Source organism: Podarcis liolepis (genome assembly GCF_965112155.1).
Source record: "Podarcis liolepis genome assembly, chromosome: 3".
Taxonomy (NCBI): domain Eukaryota; kingdom Metazoa; phylum Chordata; class Lepidosauria; order Squamata; family Lacertidae; genus Podarcis; species Podarcis liolepis.
The window spans coordinates 117,115,494-117,133,194 of NC_139557.1; the positions used below are offsets into that span (position 1 = coordinate 117,115,494).

The window sequence follows — 17,701 nt, forward strand, 5'->3', positions numbered from 1 at the left end:
TTCTCACCCTTTCGGTGGCCGCAGGGCAGGGACTACCCCTCCAGCCGCAACGCTGGAGCAACTGTGACCAAATTAACTTAGTAGTGGGCACCAAGGCCGCCAGGTCCCTCAAATCCTGCAAAATAATAGCACGTAAAACATAACAGGAAAAAGAAACCATATCATTTTCCCCGAGCTGCACCACAATCGCCGTAGGGGGGCCCTCCAGAAGAACACGCCTCTGCATTAGCGGTAAGAATTCCTTCCACCGCATCCCCCTTCTGGAGATCCAAGACACTCGTACGTGCTGCGGAAGGCCAAGGCCAACTCCCAATTCAGATTGCCGAGCTCTGCAAGCGGCCCAGTGCACAATACTGTGCCCCACTATCCAAACGCGGACAGTGGGTAGACCTAGGGTAAAACAAAAGATGTGAGTACATGAAATCGACATCATTTACGCACATAACCCCTGTATGCGTCCGACTTCCAACGACCCAGGTCTTTGATCCTCATAGCCGACAAGCCCCAATGGGCGGCTGTAGTTGCAGCCCCAATCCTGAAGGAATGCGGAGCAAACTCCGAGGCTGCATAGCCACAAGCAGCAATGGCCTTGCGCAAAACACCAGTGAATTGACGACGTGCCAATGGACGCCCGTCTTCATGAATAAACAGGGCCCCCTCCCCATCAGGCCGCAATGCCATATATTTCTGGAGATCCTTGACTGGGCAAGGGCCCCCTCGCCCAGTTGCTGGGAGCCGAATAACTGCCCCTCTGCCCAGCTGATCAGTTTTGGAACTCCTGACAAGGATCTGCAATTCGGACTGAGACAAGCTCACGTCCTGCAGCAACAAACCTCTCGAACCCCCGTCCTGCTTAGGTTCACACACCACCTCCCCAAGCCTCAGGGCTCCGAAAAAAGCTATTGAATAGGCTGCGGAAAATAACCGCGCCTCAAACTTAGACCAACAGATGCCCCTTAGTTTACTTCGCATCTTGGTCAACAAACCAAACGTTATCGGCCTCCTCGTAGCTGGTCTGGAGGGGCACAGCCGGCCCCACCCTTCCAATGCCTTGCGCACCACGAACTTCCCACATGGGTCATTATTAAAATAAACTTTGCTAAAGAAGGAAATGGCAGCCACATGCAACCTCAGCGTTCTGGCTGCCCTTCGCATCTGAAATAGATGCGCCAAATATTGGAGCACCTGTGCCGTAGAATGAGGTGCGCCAGTTCCCCCTACCACCGATTGCCCAGTAAACTGCAGAAAATCGGTCCAAGCCTTCTTATAGGACCTTAGTGTGGAGGGGGCAACAGATGCAGCTACTCCCTGTAAAACTAAGTGCTGCCAAGGTTCCAGAGATGATCCGGGAAAAATTCCGGACGGTCTCGAGCCACTGGCGCCAGGGACCTGAACCGCTGCATCTGAAAACGGGACAGAGCATCGGCAATCTCGTTAGACACGCCAGGCACAAAACGAGCAGAAAACACAATATTAAAACGCAAACAATGCAAAACAAAACCCCTCAACAGGGCCGATACTCTAGGTGAACGTGAGGACTGCTTAGCTAACACGTTCACCACCGCCAGGTTGTCTGTCCAGAAACACACTCGACGGTCCCTGAATTGCTCAACCCACAAATGGACTGCCACTACAATGGGAAAAAACTCAAGGAAGGTTAAATCCCGAGTTATGGCTTCCCCCTGCCAGGCTAAAGGCCAACGCTCGGCACACCACCTGCCATCCCAATATAAACCAAATCCCAACGACCCTGCAGCGTCAGAGTGCACCTGAAAATCAGTATAAAGGTTCAAAGTGTCCTGCCAGAGAGACACCCCATTGAATTCCTCCAGGAATTCCAACCATATACGAAGGTCAGCACGCACTTGCGCTGACAGGCGCACCCTGTGTCTTGGTGATTTCAAACCTGACATAAGTCTGGCCAATCGGGAACAAAAAGGTCGCCCTGGGGCGACGACCCTGCAAGCAAAGTTTAGGTGGCCCAACAGAGACTGCAGTTGCCGCAGGGTAACCTTTTTCAAGGGGATGAGTTCAGCAATGATAGCCTTCAGCGTGAGTATCTTATCCGCCGGCAAACTGGAAGTTTGAGCCACCGTATCCAGCAAAATCCCCAGGTAAGTCAGCTGCGTAGAAGGACCCTCGGTCTTCTCCGCAGCCAACGGCACGCCCAGTTCCTCGGTCAATGCCGCAAAAGCCTGCAGCAATACCACGCAGTTCCCCGTATCACTAGCTGAGGCCACTAAGTAATCATCCAAGTAATGAGTGACTCCGCCCAAACCAGTCCTTTTGCGCAGGGCCCAGTCCAAAAATGAACTAAAACATTCAAAGGCCGCACAGGCTACCGAGCAGCCCATGGGCATGGCCTTATCAAAGTAAAATTCCCCATCAAACTGAAATCCCAGCAACCAGAAGTCATCAGGATGAATCGGAAGCAGCCGAAACGCAGACTCAATGTCACATTTGGCTAGCAAAGCACCCTTTCCAAATTTTCTTATCATCTTGATCGCTTGATCAAGTGATGCATACTTCACCGAACAAAGCTCCGGGGGAATAACATCATTTACTGATGTGCCCCTAGGGTGTGAAAGGTTGTGTATCAGGCGAAATTCCCCCGGAGTTTTCTTGGGCACTATACCCAATGGTGAAATATGGAAATTAGGAAAGGGGGGAACCGCAAAGGGGCCGGCCATACGGCGTAAAGCCAGTTCCTTCCCAATTTTCTTACGCGCCACCTCTGGCATATCCCTCACAGACTTCTGGTTTGAAGGGTTTCTGGCTACAGGATTTGCCGCCACTGGAATTCGAAAACCTAGGGAGAAACCATCACGCAAGTATGATGCTGCCTCCTGCAGAGGGTATAACTGTAACAATGACAACAACGGCTGTAGCTTAACTGGGGTATAAGCTAAAGAAAAAAGCACATCACTTTCCCGCACTGGCGGCTGCGGCCTGGGGGGCGACTTTTGGGGGCTGCTGAGAGCCCCCCCCCTTACGAAAGGGGCCGTCTAACACCTGTACAAGCAGATGCTGGATGGTTCCCTGAGCACTTCTCACAACTATGCGAATACCTGCAGAACTGGCGCTGACAGGTACCTTTGTTAAAATCCCAGCAAAAGAACTTGCGACCCGACTTAGCTGGCACATTCCTAGCCTTTTGCTGTTCAGGGAGCTTATTGTCAATACGTGGAGCCACATAAGTGGTCCAAACATCCAAATCTTTTCTGTCCCAGCGGGCAGTGGGGATCTTGGCAGCCCTGCGTCTGAAATTCTCATCATAGGAAATTGCAGCGGACGCTCCAGCCATCGTAAATGCTGAGCGAACTATGGATAAATAGACCCATAGATGCAACGACCTCCGTGGGTAGGCCGCTGCCACCACTCCTGCAAACACCTGAAAACTATCGAGCCAACGCTCGAAAGTCCTTTCCGCCTTTGGCACCACCGCCCTCTTTTTTGTGGCCGCCTTATCCAGGGAATCCTGGCCCTCCTGAGGGGGTGCCAAGCTAAATATGTCAATGTAACGACCATCCAGAATCCTGGATCGCAGCTTCGTAGTTAAGTGGGCACCTGGTATAATGTCCCTGGCTGAATTGGTGGAAACTCTCACATCAGGCAGGAGGACCCCGTCCCTACAGTCCAGCACTGCCCCATACTTTGCCCTATGAGAGTTTGCCCTCCTCTCCCAAGCCCATTTTGGGAGCCCTGATGTCTCGCCAAAGCCCCAGTATAATGAGAGTGAAGTTTCCTCATCACTACTGGAGGTTTGAGACGACGTACCTGCAGAGGAGGATGAGGTGTCTCTCCGTCTCCTCTTAGCACGCTTCTTAGAACTCTTTTTCCGGCGACGGAGCCCACCTGAAGACGACCTTGGAGGGAGAGGAAGGCTGTCCTCCACTGAGGATTCAGATGCGCCACCCTGCAGTACGTCATCTGGAAGCAACTGAGAAGAGACTAAAGGTGAATGGCCAGGAACAGACCTCACCACTGACGGGGCCTGTCCAACTGAACCCCGTGCCGCCCGAATCCAGGTGGATGTCCTTCGCCTAGTCTGACCCTTGGGGCCACCCCGTACCCTTGGTGCTGCAGCTTGGGTGACAGGTAAGACCGTCGATTGGGATAATTGCATAGTACGCGAAGGACCCCCAGCTAACAGACCCTCCCCCTCATCTTCTGCGGAAGATGAAACCGAAGGGAGAGCGTCAACAGGCGGGACTGGGCTAGCAGGAGAAGTCGTTGGAGTTGAACAGCGTTGAATCAAACCATCCATTTCAGCCTCAACACGTGCTAACGCCACTGGGTCATCGGCCAAGCCAGTGACCATGGATTGAAGGCGTCTCACAGATCGCTGTGGCACTGGAGATCGCAAGGCTTGGGACGGGCCTTTTATGGGCCGCTTTGCCGACGAAGCCGGATCAGGCCTCCTAGACACCTTCTTCTTTGGAGCCATACCTGCTACTAGTAAAACAATAACAAAAATTAATGCAAGGCAAACGGTGTTCTGTGCTATAACCGAACAGTCAAGCAGGCAAAACAACAATTCAATTAGGTACAACTAAATGGCCCACCAGCAGGTGGCGCAGCTAGCAAGTCAGGCCAATGGTATGGCTGCAGTACAGCGAACAGCCACTAGATGTCAGCACACCGTGAGGAGGCAGTAGAAAATGGCGCTCCCGCCAAAATTCCCCAAAATGGAGGCCTCCCCACTGTCCTCGGCAGAAAGGCCTCCCACCAGGTCCAAAGCAGGCCTAAGCAGGCCTCCAAATCCCCCAAAGTGCAAAAGAGGGCCAACTCTGCAGGCCGCAGGCGCCGCAGCGCGGCTAAAACCGCTAAAGCTCGGAGTCGGGGGCGCCCCCACCGGGCCCCCCCCAACCCTGCCCGGCCCGCGCCGAAAATGAGCGCCGCGAGTCGGGCGGCTCCCACGTCGCCCGCGCGGAGCCTACGGCCAGCCGGCCCCCCCTCCCCCGGCTACCAAGAGCGCGCCGAAGCGCGCGAACGGGAACCGCCGCCGGGAGAGGCCACTACGTGAGGGAGTGGGGGGGGCGAAGCCCCGGAGGCCCGCGGCAAGCAGCCCGGGCCTAGGCCCAACCAGGCCCGGCCCGACCCGGGCCGAAAAACAAGCGCCAAGCGGCGCACGCGGATCGGCGGTTTCAACGGCGCCTGCGCGGAGCCTCCGCACCAGCCGGCCCGCCCTGTTAAGAGCGCACCGAAGCCCGCGAAATGGAGCCGCCGCCGGGATCGATCGGGGGAGAAGGTAACGATCGTTTTAGAACTGAGTGGGGGGGGTTAAGGCTCCGGAGCCCCAACGGCCAAGTCACCTCCAACTAAGGACCAGGCCGAAAGGCCTAGGATCTGCCCCCCCCTCCCAGCCACCCCCCAGCAGCCCCACGGGACCCGAAGTCCACAAGGAAGGACGGGAGGGAAGGCTAATACCAGGGAAGACAAAGACAGATAAACAATTAATTGAAAACTAACAGAAAGAGAAGTGAATAAGTAAAATAAAGGAGGGGGGTAGAGTTTGGGGAGATAAAACAAAAGGCCAAGATCAGAGAATTAATTAGAATTAAAATAGGAGAAGATAGGAATTATACAACCGGTCTTAGCTGTGTTCGATCCGATGCCCACAGCGAAAGAGAAAGCAACTCTCTGTGGGCTCTGCTTAAATAATCTCTGATCTCCACCCCCAAAATGGCAACATACAATTTGCCCCAGCAACACCATCACCAATCCTTGCCAGACCCCTTCATTAAATTTCCCTGGCAACTACAGGGTGCTTTGCCTGGCCCCAGCCGCAACACGTGCTCTCCTTTATTAGAACACGCTTTGCAGCATAGAGGTTCACAGAAGCTTCAGATTAGCCACCAACTCTCGAATCAGGATGCCCAGATACCCTTTTTAATTTTTTTTATTAATTTATTATTTATACCCCACCCATCTAGCTGAGTTTCCCCAGCCACTCTGGGTGGCTCGCAATCGAGTGTTAGAAACAATGCAGCATTAAATATTAAAATCTTCCCTAAAGAGGGCTGCCTTCAGATGTCTTCTAAAAGTCAGATAGTTGTTTATTTCCTTGACATCTAATGGGAGGGCATTCCACAGGGCAAGTGCTACTACCGAGAAGGCCCTCTGCCTGGTTCCCTGTAACCTCACTTCTCACAATGAGGGAACTGCCAAAAGGCCCTCAGCACTGGATCTCAGTGTCTGGGCTGAACGATGGGGGTGGAGACGCTCCTTCAGGTATACAGGACCAAGGGGAATTGGGATCTCTACAGGTTATCATGAATTTGTCACTCACAAAAGAATGTGAAATAGGTGGCCTCCTCTAAGGTGAGTTCTACACCTCAATTCAGGAAGTTCCAATGCATCTGGGATTTGTGCATTGCAGTTATAGTAGGATAAAATAATTGCAAGGAACCCAAAAGGTTGCGTAGACCAGCCACCGGCCAAGATAGGAAATCTACTAATATAACATCTGTGATAGGAATCCATCAGCCTCTGCCCCACTAATGAAGGACAGCTTAACAGCTCTGGTAACAGTCTGTTGTTTTGTAAACTAGGTAATCCCATCAGAAGGTTCTTCCTAATATCTTGGTGAAACGTGTTAATATTGATTGAAAGGGTTCCTGTGATCTGATAGCCAAATGACATTAAAATCAGATTGGCAGCATTTGCAATGTTTGGCAGAAAAGTGTGATTTAATTTCAGCACAATTTTTGGCATACAGTGGTACCTCAGGTTAAGTACCGTCTTTTTTGCCCCAAAGGGCGCACCTAGATTTCTTTGGGGGGGGGGGAATAAAGAAAAAAATATTTTCCCCCCAGGCGTGGGGCTGGGGCGGGGGAAGCCTGAGCTTCCCCCGACCCCAGCCCCCAGAACAGGCTGCTATCCGCAAGCCATGGGAGCCTGGCGGGACTTCCTGTCAGGCTCCCACGGCTTGCGAAGAGCTACCCGAAGCCCGGGGCGTGACTGCTCAGCACGCCCCGGGCTTCGGGATGCAGGCAGCTCTCTGCAAGCCGTGGGAGCCCGGCGGGAACTCCCGCGGGCTCCCAAGGGTTGCGGACAGCTTCCTGAAGCCTGGAGAGCGAGAGGGGTCGGTGCGCACCTACCCCACTCGCTCTCCAGGCTTCAGCGAAAGCCTGCATTTGCCCCATAGGACGCACACACATTTCCCCTTCATTTTGGGAGGGGAAAAAGTGCGTCCTATAGGGCGAAAAATACGGTACTTAATTCGTTCCGGAGGTCCTTTCTTAACCTGAAACTGTTCTTAACCTGAAGCACCACTTTAGCTAATGGGGCCTCCTGCTGCCGCTGCGCTGCCGGAGCCCGATTTCTGTTCTTATCCTGAAGCAAAGTTCTTAACCTGAAGCACTATTTCTGGGTTAGCGGAGTGTGTAACCTGAAGCGTATTTAACCTGAAGCATATGTAACCCGAGGTACCACTGTATGTGTAAAATAAAAATGGTATAATTGATGCTTTCCTTAACTTTACAAGTAGAGTGGTACCTCGGGTTACATACACTTCAGGTTACATACGCTTCAGATTACAGACTCCACTAACCCAGAAATAGCACCTCGGGTTAAGAACTTTGCTTCAGGATGAGAACAGAAATCGTGCTCCAGCAGAGCGGCAGCAGCGGGAGGCCCCATTAGCTAAAGTGGTGCTTCAGGTTAAGAACAGACCTCCGGAACAAATTAATTACTTAACCTGAGGTACCACTGTAAAAAGATTTTTGCAGCTTTACAAGTTGTCCACCATCCTGTTGGAAGGTGAGTAATGGAAGAAAACCATGGTACATTATTCTCACAAGGACACAAGACCCCACTCATTACCCAGGAACATGTTAAATATTTATTATTATTATTATTATTATTATTATTATTATTATTATTATTCTACAGCCCCCCCCCAAAAAAATCATTCCATTGAAGTATTGTTTGGAGGCCAATAACAGATTTATTGAGTTGCCTGGGTCTTGTCAGTTGCTGAAAGAAGCAGATGTTTTCTCCAGTTTAACTAACCCTGAAAAAAGAAAAGAGAATTCTTTCATAATTTCCAGGTTTTCGTTTTCACAAAGACATTACACATAATGTTCCGGGGGTGTGGGAATAAGCAAAGCAGCTCTATTCCAGCATTCAAGTGAAAATTTACAAAGGAATGAATTTGACTGAACATCCAATGAATATTGTACATGAAATGTGAGCTTCAAAACATACAAAATAAAATTAAAAACAATAGAGCGCGGACCCATCTGAGATCTGAGCTTAAAAAGTGAAACAGGAAAATAGAAGAAAGTCCTCCTAGTGTCGATAAGATAAGAATGTGTAGCCAGTGGAATTGGGGGGGGGGTGTCACAGGGGCAGTTGCTCTAGGCACAAAAATTGTTAGGCACACAACATTTCAACATCCAGTGCTGCTTCAGTTATAGCTGTCCACTTCCATCACTTGGCTCTGTTGAAAACAGCTTCTCCACATGAGCCAGGAAGCTCATTGTAATTTTATATTCTTATTTTCACTTGAAGAATATAAAATGTAATAATAATAATAATAATAATAATAATAATAATAATAATAATAATAATACTGCTTAAATATTATGAATGATTAAGCAGTATAAAAATCCTGTTAAATCAATCAAATGAAGCAATTGATTGAAAATTCTGCAGTTGATTTGATTTTGTATTTCCCACTGATTTTTTATAAAGATTATAAAAAATAAATAATAAATAGAGGTGAGGGAGAACTATGCACACCCTCCCGAGCTGTGTGGAAGAAACATGGGATATAAGCACAAACAAATGAACAAGTAAAAATTTCACCAAATATATTGGAAAGAATGGACAGTAAACGCCTTCCCACTCCAAGTTGAAGAGTGGGCTGGGAGCACTTTAGATAATAACATTGGGAATAGGGATATAAAATCTGAGTGCATAAGTTGAGTTTCATGAAATTTAAAAAGGAGGGGGGAGAACTTACATTGCACAGCAAAATCTGCCTATATCACATTTTATGTTCTGACGGTGGGGGGCAGGGCATTTATCCTTGGTAGTGCAGACTGCACCCTTGCCTTTGCAAGCTTTTTCATTCTTTGGTGGATCTTTTCCACAGGTATATCCTAGAGAGAGAAGTTTGTTTGATGAAGGCATTCCTATATTCTGACATACCTGGTCCCATCATCATTAGTCAATGGCTACCAATTCTTTGAAACAGAATGGAATACCCTTTAACCTAAATATAGTGTTATTAGTTTGAGGGAAGAGGAAGTAGGCTGCATGCAAGATATTTCCATCCCCTAAATCCAGAATGTGATAAAATATAAAACAGGCTAATCTCTCTCTCTCATTCTTTCTCTATCTCTTGGGAAAAAAATATCCTTTATTTTGACATCTACTTCTCATGTTCAAAGGCCCCTTTAAACAAAAGGAAGACAGCATACCAAAGTCATGGGAGACTCCAAGAATGACAGCAGTATTATGAACTCATCAAGTGAAAGAAGAATGGAAGACATGTGGGAGGGAAAAAGAGAGATCTAGAAAAGTAGAGTGAGAGAGAAGAAAGTAAAGTCTTCAGCAGAATTTTTGGAGAAGACCTCATTCCATTTTTTGCCCCCCCCCATAAGTCTATATTTCTTTAGGATTTGATATTTCTGATTTTGATGTATGCCTTACCTGGAAAAGCTAACAGCATCCATGAAACAGCAATGATGTAAACAATGCCAAACTGCATTGTTGAAGACTAGGAATCTCAAGTCAGATACCAAGAGACGGAGACCAAGAGTGAGGTCAAGATTCCCTGTGCTTCTACTTAAAAACAAACAAACCCAAACAGAATAACTACTTATTTTAAGACAAAGAGGCACAAAATGTTCAATGAACTAATCTGCATGCACTGTTCAGTTCAGTTCATTAGTTTTAGTCATGGACCATAGCAGCCAGAAAATGGAAAGAAAATACAGGCAATTAATTTTTTAAAAGTAGACATTGAAAACAATAAAATCATGTTTCCATCTGGCTGGACTCTGAATGTACAATCTACTGTATTTTACTTCTTTTTGGTGTACCAAGACTTCATAAGGTGCACTGGACCAAGACTTCCTGCTATCACAACCTTTACTTTGGTAATCTTCAATCCTAGGGCTGACGTGTAAGTGCCATTTGGGTTTTCAAGGGGAAGAGAAAGGAAGGAAGATAATCACAGAATGCTCTCCAAGTTTTCTGTAATATCAAAGACCTAATGTTCACCAGTGTGTACTGTTCTGAGGTGCACTGCTACACAAACTCTTCAGATTAAAGTTCCTGTTAGAAGGTGAGTAATGGAAGGAAACCGATGGTGCCTTATTCTTAAGCATTTTTGCTCCCACCCTCGAGTGGGGGATAAATTGGGCACATACCAAATCCCCTAGGAAGAATTGGAGGAGCAGAATACTTTGGGCGACTTCCGGTGGCGGCGCGAACGGCAATGGCTGTCTCCTTCTTTCAGTGAAGGGGAGGCTCCGCAGAAACGGGTCGTCCGCTACGGCGAAGCGGAGACCCCTGTTGAAAAACCACAGGCAGCGAAAGCCTGTGGCCGTGGGACTCAGCGGGCACCATTAGCGCCCCCCGAAATCGTAAAGGGACCTCGTAAGGGGTGCCGGAGCGTGACAGGGTTGGCGCGGTGCTGAGAGTCGATCACTCTTTCTGTGGGGGTGAAGCCGCGAAGCTGTTGTCAGTGAGCGCTGACCTTTTTCCTGGGACTATTCGGCTAAGAAATGACTACCCGTGAGTAGGGGAAGCTTAATGAAATTGTGAGTTGAAAAAATTGACTTTAAATTTGGCTCCGAAGCGGGAGGCGCAACCAGGAAGTCCGCCTCCCGGCTCTGTTTAAAGCTATAAAGCAACGACGATTTAATCTAATGCTTCAGAGACTGTGACTTTAAAGATTTAAATCCCAACATTGGATCAGAAGACACCCCCACCCCAGGTAAACTGGGGGGGGGGAGGGACAATTTGGTTTTTTTTCCCTCTCCACTTGTGGATTTACAAAATTGTTTGAACTCCAGGGAATCGGACTGCCAAGTCGCTAGAGCAGTTAGGCTGCTTTGAACTGTTATATTGTAACTCGCATTCTTTGGAGACATTGTAACTTAACTAGGATAAACTCTGCAAAAGTAAAAGATTCAAGAAGGTTTTCAGGTGATTTGCTACTGTGTAAATTTTTAAGGGATATTTTGAAAGTTGAGAAAGACTTTATAAACTGCGACACTAAAGATTCCCTCTAGTGGAATATTGAAACTGTGCAGCCAGTGGGGGATTTTTCCATCTCAGGAGTTGGGGATTTTCCATGGGAAGAGCTAACCGTGGGACTGACCTTGACAGAAGTGGGATGAGCAGGACAACAAGATCAACTAAAACCAAGACACAACAGCCTAGTACAATCTCCCAGCCATGCAGATCATCTGTTCCCAACCTTCCCGTGACACATGGGGAAGATTCAGATCAAACTGGGCTTGAGGGAATGGCCTCAGGAGAGAACTTCACTTCTGTATTGAATAAAATTTATGAAAAATTGGATGGCCTAAGCAAACAAGTGACTGAGCAATCAATTAAAATTGACCAAAATACAGTTAGCATTAACAACTTAACCCAGCAAGTGAGCTCAAATGCACAAACTATTGGGAAACTTTTGGAAGAAACTGCATCAAATCGAAAAATAGCTGAGGAGGTGAGAGAGAAGGTAGAGGCTGTACAACAGGAGATAAAGCCAATGTGCAAACAAGTCGGGGAACATCAGGATTTTTTGTCTATGATAGAACTGAGAAATAAGGAGAATAATCTGAGAATTAGATCAGTCCCAGAGCTTGAAAAAGAGAATTTAATTGAATACCTCACACAGGAATTTAAAAAAATCCTGGCTTTTGGAAGAGGACAAGGACTTTAAGATAGTAAGTGCGTTCAGACTTGGTAAGGGAGGGAGGAAAATCAGGTCAAGAGACTGTTTGATCTCTCTCAGATCAAAGGAAGAGAGAGATAAGATATTGAGTGCGCACTTCCAGAAAACGTTAGAGATCCAAGACTGAAGAGTGGAAATCTATAAGGATATCCCCAAACATTTGCTTGAACTCAGAACCAACTACGGAGACTTAGTGGCATTATTGAGAAGTAACAAGGTCATTTTCAGATGGGAATTCCCCCAGAGGGTATCTTTCTCATATAAAGGGAAAAAAGTGAAAATAAGATTGGTCGAGGACAAGGAAAAATTCTTGAGTGACCACGGAGGAGACCTTCAAAAAGAGGTCGAGGAAGAATTGAGAGCCTTAAGATCTGGAGTACTAGGCTCAATATTACCACCTTTGGGATCTGATCAGCCAGGGAAAGTGATACCACCGTCAAAGGGGGAAGAACTTTTGGGAGCAGTAGGAGGGAAATAGAAGTACAGCATCATGTCCCTGCAACTATTAAATTGGAATATTTGTGGTTTGAATTCCCCGGAGAAGAGGAGGAAGGTTTTTCATCTATTAAAGAAGGAACAATTGGACTTAATCTGCCTACAGGAAACACATGTGACTAGGCTTCACAGGGAAATTTTGATCAACAAAAGGTTGGGCCAGGAGTTTATAGCATCGGATAAGGTTAAAAAGAGAGGAGTGGTTATTTATGCAAAAGAAAGCCTATCACCGAAATTTATTTTTAAAGATGAACAAGGAAGGATTTTGGCAATTGAAATTCAAATCCAAGGAGAAAAATTCTTGATTTTAGGTATTTATGCACCAAATGAGGGAAAATCGGAGTTCTATAAGAAGTTGCATGAGACAATGCTGGACTACATGGACTACAATAACATCATTATGATGGGAGATATGAATGGAGTGGTATCCACGAATATGGACAAGGCACAGAAACAGACTGTAACAAAAGTGGGCAGACTACCAAAAACTTTCTTTGAATTGACTGACAATATGGATTTGATTGATATATGGAGAACGAAAAACCCCCTGGAAAGAGAAGGAACATTCTTTTCTGAAGCCAAATTGACATGGACAAGAAATGACCAGATTTGGACAACTAGAGCACTGGCACCTAAGATAAAGAAGGTGGAAATCTGCCCAAGAACTTGCTCCGACCATAATGCTGTAAAGATGGAAATGAAACTAACACTGACTGGCTCCTTCAGATGGAAGATGAATGACACCTTACTGCGAGATCAAGAGATTATCAAGAAGGCCCAAAAGACATTGAGAGACTATTTTGAAGTAAATTTGAGAACTACGGTGGAAAAAAGAGTAATCTGGGACACAAGTAAAGCGGTTATGAGAGGGTTTCTAATTCAACAGAATGCTATAAAAAAGAGGTCTCAAAATGAAAAAAAGATAAAATTTTGGAAAAAATAAAAGAAGGTGAGAAGAAATTAAGGTTGAAACCAAATTCACAGGAGATTCTGAGAGAAATTAAACTACATCAAGTACAATACATGAAATTGATAAATCAAGAAGTAGAATGGAAAATAAAACAGATGAGGCAAAAGACATTTGAATCGGCTAATAAATGTGGGAAACTGTTAGCCTGGCAGTTGAAAAAAAGACAGAAGTTAAATACTATCACAAACCTCGAGATAGAAGGGAAAAGTATTCAGAATCCTGTGGAGATCAGAAGGTGTTTCCAGAGATATTTTAAACAACTTTACACACAAGGGCCACAGAAAGAGACTGATATAGACAAATTTTTAAGATCCAACGGATTACAAAAAATATCCCAAGAAAAAAAGACAATGTTGAATTATCCAATTACAGAACAGGAGATTGAAGGTGCCATTCAGAATATGCAGTTGGGCAAATCTCCAGGGCCAGATGGGTTAACCTCCAAATATTATAAAGTCCTGAAAGACTATTTAACTCAACCACTAAAGGAGGTTTGTAACGAAATCATGGAAGGGAAGAGGATGCCGGAGTCGTGGAAAGAAGCTTTTATTACGCTTATACCTAAACTAGAGTTGGAAAAGACACAACTCAAGAACTACCGTCCCATTTCCTTGCTAAATGTGGATTACAAAATTTTTGCTGATATTTTGGCTAACAGATTAAAAAAAGTACTAGTAGAGGAGATTCATAAGGACCAGGCAGGCTTTCTCCCAGGTAGACACTTGTCTGAAAATACAAGGAATATAATTGATATTTTGGAGATGCTACAAGTGAACATCAACACAAAAGCTGTCTTAATTTTTATTGATGCGGAGAAGGCCTTTGACAATATCTCCTGGAATTTCATGAAGAAAAATCTTAAGGGAATGGGGGTGGGACAAGGATTTGAAAATGGTATAAATGCAATTTATTCAGAACAAAAAGCTAAACTGATAGTTAATAATGTGGTGACTGAAGAATTTAAGATAGAAAAAGGAACACGACAAGGTTGCCCTATTTCTCCATTGTTATTTATTTCAGTCCTGGAGGTGCTGTTGAATATGATTAGAAGGGACAGTCAGATTAAAGGAATTCAGGTCGGAGCTAAACAATACAAATTGAAAGCTTTTGCAGACGACCTAGTCTTGACATTACAGGAGCCAGAATCTAGTACGAAAAGGGTATTAGAATTGATTCAAGAATTTGGTCATGTGGCAGGTTTCAAATTGAACAAGTCAAAGACTAAAGTATTAGAGAAAAACTTAACACAGACTGAAAAAGAAAGGTTTCAGAATGAGAGTGGTTTGACCCTAGTTAAGAAAGTGAAATATCTGGGGATTAATATGACAGCTAAAAATTTGAATTTATTTAAGGACAATTATGAGAAATGTTGGTCAGAAGTTAAAAAAGACTTAGAAATATGGTCTAAATTGAAGCTTTCCTTGTTGGGGCGAATTGCAGTTATAAAAATGAATGTATTGCCAAAAATGTTGTTTTTGTTTCAAACTTTACAAATTGTGGGCAAGATGGACTGTTTCAAGAAGTGGCAGAAGGATATTTCTAGATTTGTCTGGCAGGGCAAAAAGCCCAGAATAAAATTTAAAATATTAACAGATGTGAAAGAAAGAGGGGGGTTTGCCCTGCCGGACTTTAAGATTTACTATGAGTCAGCAGCTTTCTGCTGGCTGAGAGACTGGCTGCTTCTTGAGAACACTGACATTTTGGACTTGGAAGGTTTTAACAATGCTTTTGGATGGCATGCATACCTGTGGTACCACAAGGGTAAAGTGCATCAAGCTTTTAAACACCATATTGTCAGGAAAGCATTATTTAATGTCTGGATAAGGTATAAAGACTTATTGGAAAATAAGACCCCAAGGTGGTTGTCACCTATGGAAGCAAAGGCTCTGAAAAGACTTAATATGGAGGCCGAATGGCTGAAATATTGGGAGATATTAGAATTAGAAGGAGATAAACTGAAATTGCAGAGTTTTGAGAAACTAAAGGACAAGGTGCGAGATTGGCTTCATTATTTTCAAGTAAGAGAGGCCTTTAATTTGGATAAAAATTGGGTTTCCAGGTGGAAAAATTGAAATTGGAAACAGAACTGTTAGAACCTAAAACTAAGATTCTTTCAAGAATGTATAACTTGCTGTTGAAATGGAACACACAGGATGAAACAGTTAAATCAGCAATGATTAAATGGGCACAGGATCTAGGTCATAATATTTTGTTTGCTGACTGGGAAAGGTTATGGACCACCAGTATGAAATTTATGGCATGTAATGCTTTAAGAGAGAATATTATGAAAATGATTTATAGGTGGTACATGACCCCGTCAAGCTTGCCAAAATTTATCACCTGCCTGACAATAAATGTTGGAAATGTAAAGAAACTGAGGGCACTTTTTTTCACCTTTGGTGGACGTGTCCGAAGATCAAGGCTTTCTGGGAGATATATATAATGAACTGAAAAAGGTATTTAAATATACCTTCCTTAAGAAACCAGAGGCCTTTCTCTTGGGCATAGTCGGACAATTGGTGTTAAAGAAAGATAGAACGTTTTTTATGTATGCGACAACAGCAGCAAGAATACTTATCGCAAAGTATTGGAAGACACAAGATTTGCCCACCCTGGAAGAATGGCAGATGCAAGTGATAGATTATATGGAGTTGGCAGAAATGACTGGCAGAATCCGAGACCTGGGAGAAGAATCAGTGGAAGAGGACTGGAGGAAGTTTAAAGACTATCTGCAGAAACACTGCAAAGTTTATGAATGTTAAAATAATGTTGGTTTTGGAAATAATATGGCATTAGCGATATAGCTTAAGAAAAAGTATGCAAAACGTAACAGAAAAGGAGGAAAGATAAAAGTTATATTATGTCGAAAGTAAATAACATTATAAAGGTGTTTAAGTACAAAGAGGAAAGGTTGGTGACATAATAGAATACACCTAATAATTAGAAATGAGATTTGAAAGAGGGTAAGGACTTACTGTACCTGATTGGGTAATGAGGAACACAAAAAAGGGAGGCGTGAGGAAGTCAAGAAAGGAAGTTAATTTGGTATGACCTTAAAAGTTGGAGTTTTTACGCTTTTTATCTGGTTGGGTGAAATTTTTCTTTTACTGAATTTTATTTTGATTTGTTTTAAATGTACTTTTGAATATGTTTTGTTTTTTCTTGTTCTCTTTTTGTATCTGTGGTGGTTATGTGTTTTTTTCCTGTTTTTTCTTCTTCTGTGGAAGCCTAATAAATATATTTAAAAAAACAAAAACAGAATACTTTGTTTTTAACAGACCTAGGTTGGCTCTAGAAACAGCAAAAAAAGTGTAAAGCTTATAATGGGAAATCAATTTGCCGAATGTTCAAAATCTCCATCGCAGTGTTATAACGTATTTAAAGCACTTAAAAAACAGCAACCCACACCTAATGTAGCTGGGTCCCTAATCTCCTTCTGAATAACTATTGGAAAGAAGACACAGATCAGGTGTAACACAGACCGGGTGGATTTCTATCGCTACAGATGCAATTCCTGTCAGGGACTCTTGATAACAACAAGCATAGTTACTTAAAAAGAAGATTTAATGCAAAAACAAACAGAGTTCTCTGGAGTAGCTATTGTAGTCATCCATTCATAAATCAAAGATGTCCCTTCTAAGTCGGGTGTTTCCAGTGCCACCAGAAACAGGTGAACTTCCTCTTGTGACGTATTCTGTCTTGAGGACCCTCCCCCATACGCTGAGACCTTAGAGAAAGGGGGTGAGCTCCCTCCCCTTCCTTATTCACTGGCAATGTTCTTCCATAGTCATTTCCTCCCTCTGAGCTGATTTCATTTCTAGTCTCTGTATTTTGTACTTCACTAGCCCACTGACAGGCTGCCAGCACTTTTGTTATCAGCTGGCTTTCCTAAGGTCTGGGGAGTTGTCTCTGGGCTATAAACCTCCTGTTGTGCAGTTAACTCCCTCTCTTTCTGCCTGCTTTCTTTATCTGACTGTAAATCTTTCATTGGAGCTGGTTCATTCATGACAATCCCAGTCTTGAGACTGGTCCACACCCCTATTACCCATCAATCAATGGGCAGAAGGACGAGTCATGAAACTAGTATATACTTGCAAAACCCCAATTTTTATTAAAAGGAAAAGGCTGTATGACCACATCAACAATCTGAATGTCAGGAGTGTGTGTGACATGTCACTCAGGCCTTTATACATGTGAGTTATTCCTCTGGAAGTAAATTACCCTCTAGCTCTATTATATGTAGCTACAGACTTGAAGAATGGGTGACCTCCTCAAAGGTCTGTTCTTCGCCTCCATGCAGGCAGTTCCCATTC

General features: G+C 44.7%; 1 long non-coding RNA gene across 1 annotated transcript in view; it reads right to left on the reverse strand.

The window, feature by feature from the left end:
- LOC310702856 overlaps positions 1 to 17,701 on the reverse strand; it is a 960,387-nt gene that overhangs the window by 341,991 nt on the left and 600,695 nt on the right. The window lies entirely within an intron of this gene.